We start from the raw sequence: 14,774 nt of genomic DNA, 5'->3' as shown, positions 1-14,774 counted from the left end.
ACACGCCCTGAGCTAATAAATGCAGTTTTTTCTTTCGGATTTCCAGATTTTTTTGTGCAAATCAATATTATACCGACTCTTCCTGCGGGCGAAAGAACTCTCTTTTGTTCAGTTTCCATTCATTACTTCTCACGTGTACAAAGAAAAACTTTGCACAAGAGTTCTGAACGAGCAAAGGCGAACTCCAAGCTAATTTAACAACGGGACACAGCAGTGCTGAAATGAGGCTGGAATTCATTGAAACACTTACAAAGTTGTGGGTGAATTAGGGTCCAAATAAAAGTGAACATGCGCCGCCCGGGAATCGAACCCGGGTCGCAAGAATGGGAATCTTGCATGATACCACTACACCAGCGGCGCAAGGCTGTTACTACAGTAGCACAGTACTGCATCTGAAAAGGCAGCTGGGACTGTTCACCTCATGCTTCTCCCTCTCAATTTTCACCTTTCCTTTCTTCAACCTTTATTTCTCATTCTTTACTTGGAAAGTCAGAAAAGCATTTGGCCAACAGATGGATGGAACTGCTTTGTTGAGGGGAGGTGGGGTGGAAACAGAGATTGGGTTGGGGCTAGGTTTTAAAACATTTCTATCACTTCCAACCACCCCCAACCCTCACCAAAGAACTTCCAGGAACCAATAAGGAAAATATGCGCGGCAGGAACTTGCAAGCCTGGAGTAGGATCCTTACAGTGCACAAGGAGGATGTTTGGTTCATCATGTCCACACCGACCACAATCCCACCCAGGCCCTATCCCTGTAATCCCACATATTTACCCTAGCAAGTCAATTTAACACAGCCAACTCACTTAATCTAAACGTTTTGGGACACTAAGGGGCAATTTAGCACGGCCAATCCACCTAACCTACACATCTTTGGACACTAAGGGGCAATTTAGCATGGCCAATCCACCTAACCTGCACATCTTTGGACACTAAGGGGACAATTTAGCATGGCCAATCCACCTAACCTACACATCTTTGGACACTAAGGGACAATTTAGCATGGCTAATCCACCTAACCTGCACATCTTTGGACACTAAGGGACAATTTAGCATGGCCAATCCACCTAACCTACACATCTTTGGACACTAAGGGGCAATTTAGCATGGCCAATCCACCTAACCTGCACATCTTTGGACGCTAAGGGGCAATTTAGCATGGCCAATCCACCTAACCTGCACATCTTTGGACACTAAGGGGCAATTTAGCATGGCCAATCCACCTAATCTACACATCTTTGGACACTAAGGGACAATTCTGACTGAGTAGGGTCCCATTCGTAGACATGCAGGGTAGAATAGGTGTAGGGCGATGCGGCGGCGCGGGCTCGTTGGGCCGAAGGGCCTGTTTCCCGTGCTGGGTTGTTCTTTGTTCTTTGTTTAATTCAGCATGGCCAATCCACCCAACCTGCATATCTTGGAACACTAAGGGGCAATTTAGCATGGCCAATCCCCCTAACCTGCACATCTTTGGACACTAAGGGGCAATTTAGCATGGCCGATCCCCCTAACCCACACATCTTTGGACACGAAAGGATAATTTAACATGGCCAGTCCACCTAACCCGCACAACTTTGGACACCAAGGGGAAATTTATCATGGCCAATCCATCTAACCTGCACATCTTTGGACTGTGGGAAGAAACCAGAGCATCCAGAGGAAACCCACGCAGACATGGGGAGAATGTGCAAACTTCACAAAGACAGTGACTTTAACTTTGAATTGGGGATTAGATGATGAGAATGGTGCAGTGATTGTCCCTTTAAGGGTGGCACAGCAGAAGAGGGTCACCTGGCTTGAGGGACCAGTTGGGACTGAGAGCAGGTAATTGTCCCAGGAGGGTAGAATCCTCTCTTAGGCAGAAGACAAGGAGAAACCATGTAGGAACTGAGGCAGATGATAGACTGCTGTCAGGCAACCAGTGCAAGATTTTCCCTATTAATTTTTAAAAATTCATTTGTGGGACATGGACATTGCTGGCTGAGCCCAGCATTTAACACCCATCCCTAACTGCCCCTTGAGAAGGTGGTGGGTGAGCTGTCATCTTGATTCGCTGCAGGCCATGTGGTGTAGGTACACCCACAGTGCTGTTAGGGAGGGAGTTCCAGGATTGTTATTGGACATCAGTCAGTCCGTGTGGTGTAGGTACACCCACAGTGCTGTTAGGGAGGGAGTTCCAGGATTGTTATTGGACATCAGTCAGTCCGTGTGGTGTAGGTACACCCACAGTGCTGTTAGGGAGGGAGTTCCAGGATTGTTATTGGACATCAGTCAGTCCGTGTGGTGTAGGTACACCCACAGTGCTGTTAGGGAGGGAGTTCCAGGATTGTTATTCGACATCAGTCAGTCCGTGTGGTGTAGGTACACCCACAGTGCTGTTAGGGAGGGAGTTCCAGGATTGTTATTGGACATCAGTCAGTCTGTGTGGTGTAGGTACACCCACAGTGCTGTTAGGGAGGGAGTTCCAGGATTGTTATTGGACATCAGTCAGTCCGTGTGGTGTAGGTACACCCACAGTGCTGTTAGGGAGGGAGTTCCAGGATTGTTATTGGACATCAGTCAGTCCGTGTGGTGTAGGTACACCCACAGTGCTGTTAGGGAGGGAATTCCAGGATTTTGACCCAGCGACAGTGAAGGAACGGCCGATATATTTCTAAGTGAGGATGGTGAGTGGAGGGGAACTTGCAGGCGGTGGTGTTCCCCGTGTATCTGCTGCCTTTGTCCTTCTAGATGGAAGATACTGTCTTAGGATCATAGAATCCCTATGGTGCAGGAGGCCATTTGGCCCATCAAGTCTAGACAAGCCACAAACCCACTCAGGCATTATTCCTGTAATCCCTTGCTAGGCCCCCTGACACTAAGGGGCAATAAACCTTAACCACACACCTTTGGACTGTGGGGGGAAGCCAGAGCACCCAGAGGAAACCCACGCAGACACGGGGAGAACGTGAAAACTCCACACAGGCACTGACCCAAGCCGGGAATCAAACACGGATCCCTGGTGCTGTGAGGCAGCAGTGCTAACCACTGTGCCACCCCAAAGGATCTTTGGTGAATTTCTGCATCTTGTACATCACTGCTGCTACTGAGCATCGGTGGGGGTGAATCATAGAGTCCCTATAGTGTGGAAGGAGGCCATTTGGCCCATTGGATCTCCACTGAAAACAATGGCATCCAGGGCCTATCCTATCCCGCAACACCACATGTTTACCCCACCAATCCTCTCACACTAATTTAACATGGCTAATCCACCTAACCCGCACATCTTTGGAGTGTGGGAGGAATGTTTGCGGATGGGGGGGCCAATCAAGCTTTGTCCTGGATGGTGTCGAGCTTCTTGAGTGTTGTTGGAGCTGCCCCCATCCAGGCAAGTGGGGAGTATTCCATCACACTCCTGACTTGTGCCTTCTAAGACCATACATAGCAGGACTTACACAGTCAATGGTAGGGCCCTAGGGAGTGTTGTTCAACAGAGAGACCTCGGGGTGCAGGTACATAGTTCCTTGAAAGTGGCGTCATGGGTAGACAGGGCGGTGAACAAGGAGTTTGGCACACTTTATATAATTTTAGTGCTACGAGTAGGCTTACATTAACACTGCAATGAAGTTACTGTGAAAATCCCCATGTTGCTATGCTCTGGCGCCCGTTCAAGGACACTGAAGGAGAATTTAGTTTGGCCAATGCACTAACCAGCATGTCTTTCAGACTGTGGGAGGAAACCTACGCAGACATGGGGAGAACATGCAGACTCCACACAGACAGTGACCCGAGCTGGGAACTGAACCCGGGTCCCTGGCGCTGTGAGGCAGCAGTGCTAACCACTGAGTACAGGAGTCGGGATGTTATACTACAAGACATTTGGAGCACCGTGTACAATTCTGGTCGCCCTGCTATCGGAAGGATGTTATTAAACTGGAAAGGGGGCAAAAAAGATGTACAGGGATGTTACCAGGACTGGAAGGTTTGAATTAGAGGAGAGGCTGGGACTATTTTCTCTGGAGCGTAGGAGGTTGAGGGGGTGATCTTATAGAAGTCTATAAAAGCACGAGGGGAAGAGACAAGGTCTTTTCCCCAGGGTACGGGAGTCCAAAATTAGTCATAGGTTAAAAGTGAGGGGGGAAAGGGCACCTTGAGGGGTAACTTTTTCACACAGAGGGTGGTGTGTGTATGGAATGAGCTACCAGGGGAGAGGGGTAGAGGTGGGTACAATGACAATATTTCAAAGACATTTGGACAAGTCCATGGATGGGAAAGGTTTAGAGGGGTATGGGCCAAATACAGGCAAATGGAACTAAGTTCAGTCTGGGAAACCTGGTTGACATGGATGCGATGGGCTGAAGGGCCTGTTTCTACGACTCTTTGACCCTCTAACACGTTGTTCCCATTTGAGCCACCAGGTGGCACTGTAATCACATGGACCGTTGCGAACCGGCCTAATCTTTACCCTGACTCTGAGGCCGACGATTTCATTCTTTCTCCACCTTTCTTCATCTTAGCGTCTCACACTGCAAATTCACAGGAAATCCTGAAAATTAAAAAATAAATGCCTTCCTGTCAGTGGGCGAGGCTCAGATGGACAGAATGGCCCCCTGGGGCGAGGGCACTTAAAAGGTTGCCATTACTCTTAGAAATCATAGAAACCCTATAATGCAGAAAGAGGCCATTTGGCCCATCGGGTCAGCACCGACCACAATCTCACCCAGGCCCTACCCCCATATCCCTACATATTATACCCACTAATCCCTCTAACCAACACATCTCAGGACCCTAAGGGGCAATTTTAGCATGGCCAATCAACCTAACCTGCACATCTTTGGACTGTGGGTGGAAACGGGAGTACCCGAAGGAAACCCACGCAGACACGAGGAGAATGTGCAAACTCCACGAGGAAAAATAGATTCTTGATTGGTAAGGGGTTACTGGGAAAAGGCAGGAGAATGGGGTTGAGAAACTTATCAGCCAGGATCGAATAATGAGCAGACTCAATGGGCCGAATGGCCTAATTCTGCTTCTATATCTGATGGTCTTATATAGTGCCTTCCATGCAGCGAAATGTCCCCAGGTTCTTCACAGGGACATCAAGATGGTGGTGTAGTGGTTATGCCACTGGCCTAGTAATCCAGAGGTCCAGACCAAATGGGTTCATGTCCCATCTGGGTAGCGTTAATTCAATTAATAAAAATCTGTAAAGCTGCCATTGTTTTAAAAAAATCTGTTTCATTAATGTCCTTTTGGAAAGGGAATCTGCCGTCCTTACCTGGTTTGGCCTACATGTGAATCCAGACACACAGTCCTCGGGTCACTGTCTGTGTGGAGTTTGCATGTTCTCCCCGTGTCTGCGTGGGTTTCCTCCAGGTGTTCTGGTTTCCTCCCACAGTCCAAAGATGTGCAGGTTGGCTGGATTGGCCATGCTAAATTGATCCTAGTGTCAAAGGGAATTAGCAGGGTAAATGTATGGGGCTACTGGATAGGGCCCTGGGTGGGATTGTTGTTGTTACAGCCTTGATGGGCCGAATGGCATCTTTGTGCCCTGTAGGGATTCTATGAATGTGGCTGCCTCTCTGAAAATGGCCCAATAGGGAGGCCGAATGGATAATCCAGGAACTCAGCTAAGGTTCTGGGGACCTGGGTTCGAATCCCACCACGGCACAATTTGAATTCAATAAAAAAAATTAGAAATTAAAAACTATGAAATCATCAACAATTGTCAGAAAAACACCATCTGGTTCTCTAATGGCCCTTTAGGGAAGGAAATCTGCTGTCCTTACCCCGGTCTGGCCGACATGTGACTCCAGGGACCCAGCAATGTGGTTGACTCTGAGCTTGCAAAATCTCACTAACTGTCTGGGGACAATACACATCTCAGGTCGTGAATATAGCCCAATCCACCAGGCAAACCTGCCTCCCATCCACTGACACTGTCTACACTTTGGGAAAGCAGCCAGCAGATTTAAGGACCCCACACACCCCGGACATTCTCTCTTCCACCTTCTTCCATTGGGAAAAAGATACAGAAGTCTGAGCTCACGTACCAACCGACTCAAGAACAGCTTCTTCCCTGCTGCCATCAGACTTTTGAATACACCTACCTTGCGTTAAGTTGATCTTTCTCTATACCCTAGCTATGACTGTAACACTACATTCTGCACTCTCTCCTTTCCTTCTCTATGAACGGTATGCTTTGTCTGTACAGTGCGCAAAAAAACAATACTTTTCACAGTACACCAATAGATGTGACACCAATAAATCAAACTCTACAATGCAAAAGGAGGCTATTTGGCCCATCGAGCCTGCAGTAACAACAATCCCAGCCACCCCCTATCCCCATGCATTTACCCTGCTAATCCCCCTAACCTACACATCTTGGGACACCATGGAACAATTTACCCCGGCTAATCCCCCTGATTGAGGTATCTTGGGACACTAAGGGGCAATTTAGCATGGCCAATGCACCTGACCGACACATCTTTGGACTTGGGAGGAAACCGGGGGACCCGGAGGAAACCCATGCAGACATGGGGAGAAGGTGCAGACTCCACACACAGAGAGTGACCCAAGCCAGGAATCGAACCCGGGTCCCTGGCGCTGTGAAGCAGCAGTGCTAACCACTGTGCCACCAAGCCACCCTAAATACTTTGCACTGTATACATGACAATAATAAATCAAGTCAAATCAAATTGAAAGGTGGTAACAGAGGTAGGTGGGGATTTGAAAACATCGATGAGGATTTTAAATTCAGGATGCTGGGAGCCAGCAGAGGTCAGTGAGCACAGAGCGAGTGAAGCAGAAATTGAGGTGAATTGGAATCGGCAGAATGTAAGCTGCTTTTTTATCTGCTCAGACCCAAGTAATTGCAACAGATTGAAAGGTGCCCCACAGGAATAGGGAGAGGCTGACTCAAACATCCAGCTGCAGCAGAAATTATGCAAGTGGGAAGACGGAGAGATTATATTCAGATCAGCTCCAATTTATTCCGACTGCAGTCTCATTGAATTTAATTTTCACACCTTGCAGATGCTGTCCGCAGCCAGAACGTTCCCCCGGACCTGCATTGAATTCAAAATGAGAGCAAGTTGAATTCAAAATGGGAGGTGGCACAGTGGGACAGTGGGGTAGAACTGCTACCTCACAGCGCCAGGGTCCTGGGTTCAATTCCTGACCTCGGGTCACAGTCTGTGTGGAGTCTGCACATTCTCCCCATATCTGCGTGGGTTTCCTCTCACACTCAAAAGATGTGCGGGTTAGGTGGATTGGCCATGCTAAATTGTCCCTTAGTGTCCAAAGATGTGCGGGTTAGGTGGATTGGCCATGCTAAATTGCCCCTTAGTGTCCAAAGATGTGCAGGTTAGGTGGATTGGCCATGCTAAATTGCCCCTTAGTGTCCAAAGATGTGCAGGTTAGGTGGATTGGCCATGCTAAATTGCCCCTTAGTGTCCAAAGATGTGCAGGTTAGGTGGATTGGCCATGCTAAATTGTCCCTTAGTGTCCAAAGATGTGCAGGTTAGGTGGATTGGCCATGCTAAATTGCCCCTTAGTGTCCAAAGATGTGCAGGTTAGGTGGATTGGCCATGCCAAATTGTCCCTTAGTGTCCAAAGATGTGTAGGTTAGGTGGATTGGCCATGCTAAATTGTCCCTTAGTGTCCAAAGATGTGTAGGTTAGGTGGATTGGCCATGCTAAATTGTCCCTTAGTGTCCAAAGATGTGTAGGTTAGGTGGATTGGCCATGCTAAATTGTCCCTTAGTGTCCAAAGATGTGTAGGTTAGGTGGATTGGCCATGCTAAATTGCCCCTTAGTGTCCAAAGATGTGTAGGTTAGGTGGATTGGCCATGCTAAATTGCCCCTTAGTGTCCAAAGATGTGCGGGTTAGGTGGATTGGCCATGCTAAATTGCCCCTTAGTGTCCAAAGATGTGCAGGTTAGGTGGATTGGCCATGCTAAATTGCCCCTTAGTGTCCAAAGATGTGCGGGTTAGGTGGATTGGCCATGCTAAATTGCCCCTTAGTGTCCAAAGATGTGCGGGTTAGGTGGATTGGCCATGCTAAATTGCCCCTTAGTGTCCAAAGATGTGTAGGTTAGGTGGATTGGCCATGCTAAATTGTCCCTTAGTGTCCAAAGATGTGCAGGTTAGGTGGATTGGCCATGCTAAATTGCCCCTTAGTGTCCAAAGATGTGCAGGTTAGGTGGATTGGCCATGCTAAATTGTCTCTTACTGACAGGGGATTAGCAGGGTAAATATATGGGGTTAAGAGGATATGGGCCTGGGTGAGATTGTTGTCAGTGCAGACTCAATGGGCCAAATGGCCTCCTTCTATATTGTAGGGATTCTAAAAAGCATAACGGTCCCACAAAAGGGCTATAAGTAGTGGATGTGAATGAGCTGCCAGAATTAAAAGCAATAAAGTTTATTTATTCGTGTCACAAGTAGGTTTACATTAACACTGCAATGAAATTATTGTGAAAATTCTTCAGTCGTCACACTCTGGCGCCAGTTCGGGTTACACTGAGGGAGAATTTAGCACCGAACCAGCACGTCTTTCAGACTGTGGGAGGAAACCGGAGCACCCGGAGGAACGCCACGCAGGCGTGGGGAGACTCCGCACAGACAGTGATCCGAGTCGGGAATCGAAGCCGGGACCCTGGTGCTGTGAGGCAGCAGTGCTAACCCACTGTGCCACCATGCTGCCCAAATCGTATCCAGATTACACTGAACCAAACCATAATCTGGAATAGCACACAAGGAGGCCATTGACCCATCTGTGCCCGTGCTGGCTAAGAATTTTCACTCAACACCAACACAAGGAATGTGACATGTTTCGAATCAGTGTTTTACAACATTCAGTTCACCACTTTAAGTTGTAACCCCTGATGGGTGGCACAGTGGTTAGTGCTGCTGCCTCACAGCGCCAGGGACCCGGGTTCAATTCCGGCCTTGGGTCACTGCCTGTGTGGAGTCTGCACATTCTCCCCGTGTCTGCATGGGTTTCCTCTGGATGCTCCAAAGATGTGTAGGTTCGGTGGATTGGCCATGCTAAATTGACTCATAGTGTCAGGGAGATGAGTGGGTTTATGGGGATAGGGCCTGGGTGGGATTGTGGTCGGTGCAGACTCGATGGGCTGAATGACCTCCCCTGCACTGTAGGATTCTCTGATTCCCATTCAGTTGGACAGTTCAGTGCAGCTAATGGTTCCTCTGTAATCACTTACCCCTCTTCCGGATCGACAGTTCTCAACTTGCCTCATTACTGTCAGATTTGCACCATTATCCCTTTAATCTCTCCTATGTCCCAGTGATCGAATAATAATCTCAAATCCACATCTCGTTTACCCCAATAAGCTTTCACCCTCCCGTGTTAATCCTGTACGATGTCTCGGCATTGTTTGAGATCTGTATGAGAGTGTGTGTGTGTGTGTAAGAATGTGTGTATGAGAGTGTGTCAGTATGTGAGTGTCAGTGTGTGTGAGTTTGTGAATGTGTGAGAGAATGTGTGTGTGTAAGAGTGTGTGTCCGTCTCTGCCCCAGTGCTGCAGCCTCTGCCTCCTAATCACAATGTTGCTAAATATAGATACCTTCACTGCAATGCAGCAGCGTCACATTGTGCTGTGTGGTACACAGGCTGGCAAAGAATGTTAGATCATCTCTGGACGACCCCACAAGGCTGACAATTACAACTTGTTTCCCCTTCACTGAGTAGAAGGTGCTCCTTTTGTCTCTGTGTGGAAAGATACTGCCCAGAATATTCACCCGTCAGACCAGCAATCATCGTCCACCTTGAAGATCCTGGGGAGGATGCTTAGACAGTGCTGAGCTGCCTTCCAAATGGCCTCAGAGACCAGCGTCTAGGAAAGAGAAACTGGGGCAGCACGGGGGTGACACAGTGGTTAGCACTGCTGCCTCACAGTGCCAAGGACCCAGCTTCAATCCCCGGCTTGGATCACAGTCTGTGCGGAGTCTGCACATTGTCCCCATGTCTGTGTGAGAGGAGACTGGGGCACCCACAGGAAAGCCATGAAGATTTGGGGAGACAGTGACCCAAGACCAGAATCGAACCTGGTTCCTTTGGCGCTGCGAGGCAACAGTGCTAATCACTGTGTCACTGTGCCGTCTTTAGGTTACATACAGTCACTGATAAGCCCACGGGGGAATTCAGGAGAAATCTTTTAATCTAAAGTGTGACAAGAATGTCAAACTGGAAGAATCAAAAGATATATTGATAGGTTGATGGGAGGAGAAGGTTCAATGGGAAGCATAAATTCTGGGAGAGATTAGTTGGGCCAAATGGCCTTTTAATGTGCTGTGTAATGTAAGGCAACCTCTATCCTGGGGCAGCAGGGTGGCACAGTGGTTGGCACTGCTACCTCACAGCACCAGGGACCCGGGTTCGATTCCCGGCTTGGGTCACTGTCTGTGTGGAGTTTGCACGTTCTCCCCATGTCTGCGTGGGTTTCCTCCCACAGTCCAAAGATGTGCGGGTTAGGTGGATTGGCCGTGCTAAATTGCTATTTTTAATATAAGGAGATTAGCAGGGTAAATATGGGGAGGCGATGGCCTCGTGTTTTTATTGCTAGGCTACTAATCCAGAAACTCAGCTCATGTTCTGGGGACCCGGGTTCGAATCCCACCACGGCAGATGATGGAATTTGAATTCAATAAAAAAAAATTCCGAATTAAGAATCTACTGATGACAATGAAACCACTGTCGGAAAAACCCATCTGGTTTCCTTTAGGGAAGGAAATCTGCTGTCCTTACCCGGTCTGGCCTACATGTGACACCAGAGCCACAGCGATGTGGTTTCCTCTCAACTGCCCTCCAAGGGCATCTAGGGATGGGCAATAAATGCTGACCAAGCCAGCGACACCCATGTCCCACGGATGAATAAAAACAAAATTGGAGTTCTGGGATAGGGGCCTGGCTGGGATTGTGGTTGGTACAGACACGCTGGGCCGAATGGCCTCCTTCTGCACTGTAGGGATTCTGTGATTCTATAAATAGTACGGCTACTGACGCTTTCTTTTTGTTCCTGCAGGGAAAAGTCACAGCGAGCAAATCTGCCCAGACAACATGACAAATTTACTTCAATGCAAAAAAAAAATTAGCTGCAGAGACAAAGCTCAGAGAGTCCGTCTCAAGGTTAACCAGTCTGAAGGACATTGGGGTTTAAGCTGAGCGGGACACTTTTCTCAATGAAAATAGTTTTTCACATCCTTCCTCTGTGACAGTGTGGATTGTGTGCCTTGTGGCTACCAGAGAATTTAATATCAACCAGCCTGGGTTCTTTATGAATTTTAATTCCCAGCTTATCGAAAGGACGGGTAAGCTGAGAAGGCTATCGGTGAGAGTGATAATTTACCATCGCCATGGTGGTGTATTATGAATTCAATGGGCTGAATGGCCCCTGTCTGAGCCCAATGACTTGCCACCCGATTACAGGAAAGACATTGATAAACTGGAAATAGCACAGAGAAGATTTACAAGGATGGAGCCAGGACCAGTGGCTCAGTGGTTAGCACTGCTGACGGTAGCACAGTGATTAGCACTGCCGCCTCACACCGGCAGGGTCCCAGGTTCGATTCCTGGCTTCGGGTCACTGTCTGTGTGGAGCCTGTGCATTCTCCCCGTGTCTGCGTGGGTTTCCTCCGGGTGCTCTGGTTTCCTCCCACAGTCCAAAGATGTGCAGGTTAGGTGGATTGGCCATGTTAAATTGTCCCTTAGTGTCCAAAGATGTGCAGGTTAGGTGGATTGGCCATGTTAAATTGTCCCTTAGTGTCCAAAGATGTGCAGGTTAGGTGGATTGGCCATGCACACTGTCATCCTAACCTACGTTTCTTTGGACACTGAGGGGCAATTTAGGTTGACCAATCCACCTAACCTGCACACCTTTGGACTGTGTGGGGAAACCGGAGCACCTGGAGGAAACCCAGGCAGACATGGGGAGAATGTGCAAAGTCCACACAGACAGTGACTCAAGCTGGGAATCGAACCCGGGTCCCTGGCGCTGTGAGGCAGCAGTGCTAACCACTCAATAAACTCAGCCGAGAAAGCAGTCCCTCTTATCACTCTGTGCCGTCCCGAGTTTAATAATATTCTTTCTATAAAATTCCATGTTGTAAGTGGGTTTGCCTCTGCCACAGTAGAGGCGGGGGCACTTTCTCTACCCATTTGAACCCGGGGCTGCCCCATGCTCTGTCAGCCACTGGCAAGGGAGCTTCTGTGTTCCGTGATGGTCTCATTTCCATAAATAGTTTGTGCCCCAGTTAGCTCTTTATAATAATTGCAACAGCAAAGCAGTTGGGAGTGGGTTGATTCTGAGTTCAGCGTTGTTGCAAGCACTTTTTATCAAATCGCAAGGGGATAGGTTATCTCAACGTTTAAAGTTTCGGGAACGTCGGAATAAGCTACTCGGTCACCATTTAATTCTATTGTCACCATTCTATCCGCATAATACGTACCCTCAGTGTGTCAAAGCGTTGACAAAGGGTCATCTGGACTTGAAACGTCAGCTCTTTTCTCTCCTTACAGATGCTGCCAGGCCTGCTGAGATTTTCCTACTTTTTCCCTTTTGGTCTCAGATTCCAGCATCCGCAGTAATTTGCTTTCTTCCCCCCTTGTCCAATCTGGTCTGCCTCCTGCTCTGCTCTTGCTCGGCAAGAAACGACAAAGGGTCATGAACGTAGCCCAACCCATCACGCAAACCAGCCTCCCAACCATTGACTCCGTCTACACTTCGCACTGCCCCAGGAAAAGCAGCCAGCGTAATCGAGGACCCCACGCAAAAAGACATTCTCTCTTCCACCTTGTTCCGTCGGGAAAAAGATACAAAAGTCTAAGATAACATACCAACTGACTCAACAGCTTCTTCCCTGCTGCCGTCAGACTTTTGAATGGACCTACCTCGCACCAAGTTCTTTCTCTACACCTTAGCTATGACTGTAACACTACATTCTGCACCCCCTCCTTTCCTTCTCTTAGTGTGTATAGTGCGCAAGAAACAATACTTTTCACTGTATACTAATACATTTGACAATAATGAGTCAAATCAAGTCAGTAGTTACATTTTGCTGACCTGAAAGTGACCCATTTATTCCAACTTTATTATTATTAGTTAGCCAATTAACCATCCATGCAAATTGCAATGACCTCAGCGGGGCCCATGAGGTTGGCCTCTCTGAGTATGAGCTTCCTGATTGAAGTAATGATTGCTCGCTCAGAGAGCCTCGCTGGTGTATGTAAGGAATGTAATGGCTACTGCCTCTGTACCTGGAGCACCCTGAGGATTGGAGATACGTTTGTAAATAAAGGGAATTTGGTAAAGGGATAGTGGCCTTTGAGGAGTTATTTCACAAACATGTCACGCGCTAACACTTACAGTAACCTCTTATGTTGCTCCTTTATCGAATGTCTTTCGGAAATCCCAATTACACCACATCTACTGGTTCCCCTTTCGTCATCTTGTTTATTATATCCTCAGAGAACGTGAATAAGGGACCTCCCACAACTCGAAGCAGGAGTCGGCCATCTCTGTCCTCTCGAGCCTGCTCCACCATTCAGTAAGATCATGCTGATCTTCTTGTGGACTCAGCTCCACAAAACCCTTAATTCCTTTACTGTTCAAAATCTATCTTTGCTTTAAAAACATTCAGTGAGGGAGCCTCAACTGGGCAGGGAATTCCACAGATTCACAACCCTTTGTGTGAAGAAGTTCCTCCTCAACTCAGTCCTAAATCTGCTCCCCCTTATTTTGAGGCCAAGCCCCCGAGTTCTGATTTCACCCACTTTGGAAACATCCTCCCTGCTTCTATCTTATCACAATTTTATATGTTTCTATAAGATTCCCCCTCACTCTTCTGAATTCCAATGAGTATAGCCCCAGTCTACTCAGTCTCTCCTCATAAGCCAACCCTCTCAACTCCGGAATCAACCTAGTGAATCTCCTCTGCACCCCCTCCAGTGCCAGTATATCCTTTCTCAAGTAAGGAGACCAAAACTGTACACAGTACTCCAGGTGTGGCCTCACCAGCACCTTATACAGCTGCAACATAACCTCCCTGTTTTTAAACTCTATCCCTCTAGCAATGAAGGACAAAATTCCATTTGCCTTCTTCATTACCTGCTGCACCTGCAAACCAACTCCTTGAGATTCCTGCACAAGGACACCCAGGTCCTTCTGCACAGCAGCATGCTGCAATTTTTTACCATTGAAGAAACAGTCCATTTTGCTGTTATTCCTGCCAAAATGGATGACCTCACATTTACCAACATCAAACTCCCATCTGCCCATTCACTGAAACTATCTGACTCATTGGTGTTTGCATGTTCTCCTTGTGTCTGCGTGGGTTTCCTCCGTGTGCTCTGGTTTCCTCCCACAGTCCAAAGATGTGTGGGTAGGTTGATTAGCTGTGCTAAAATTGCCCCTTAATGTCATGAGATGCGAAGGTTAGAGGGTAAATATGTAGGGATATGGGGGTAGGGCCTGGGTTGGATTGTGGTCAGTGCAGACTTGATGGGCAGCATGGCCTCCTTCTGCACCATAGAGTTTCTAAGGTTATTTATTAGCGTCACAAATAGGCTTATGTTAACACTGCAATGAAGTTACCGTGAAAATCCCCTAGTCGCCACACTCCTGTTCGGGTACACTGAGGGAGAATTTAGCACCTAACCAGCGTGTCTTTCCGACTGTGGGAGGAAACTGGAGCGCCCGGAGGAAACCCACGCAGACACAGGGAGAATGTGCAGACTCCACACAGACAGTGACCTGAGTCGGGAATCGAACCCA

General features: G+C 48.0%; 1 non-coding gene across 1 annotated transcript; it reads right to left on the bottom strand.

Moving 5' to 3' along the window:
* Positions 1-289: 289 nt before the first annotated feature.
* trnag-ccc (transfer RNA glycine (anticodon CCC)) lies at positions 290-360 on the bottom strand. Its single transcript has one exon. It is a non-coding gene; the product is annotated as a tRNA-Gly (tRNA).
* Positions 361-14,774: the final 14,414 nt, after the last annotated feature.

This window comes from Carcharhinus amblyrhynchos, chromosome 34, assembly GCF_965287045.1.
Source record: "Carcharhinus amblyrhynchos chromosome 34, sCarAmb.v2.hapA, whole genome shotgun sequence".
Classification (NCBI taxonomy): Eukaryota; Metazoa; Chordata; class Chondrichthyes; order Carcharhiniformes; family Carcharhinidae; genus Carcharhinus; species Carcharhinus amblyrhynchos.
This window is presented reverse-complemented; position numbering and strand designations above follow the sequence as displayed.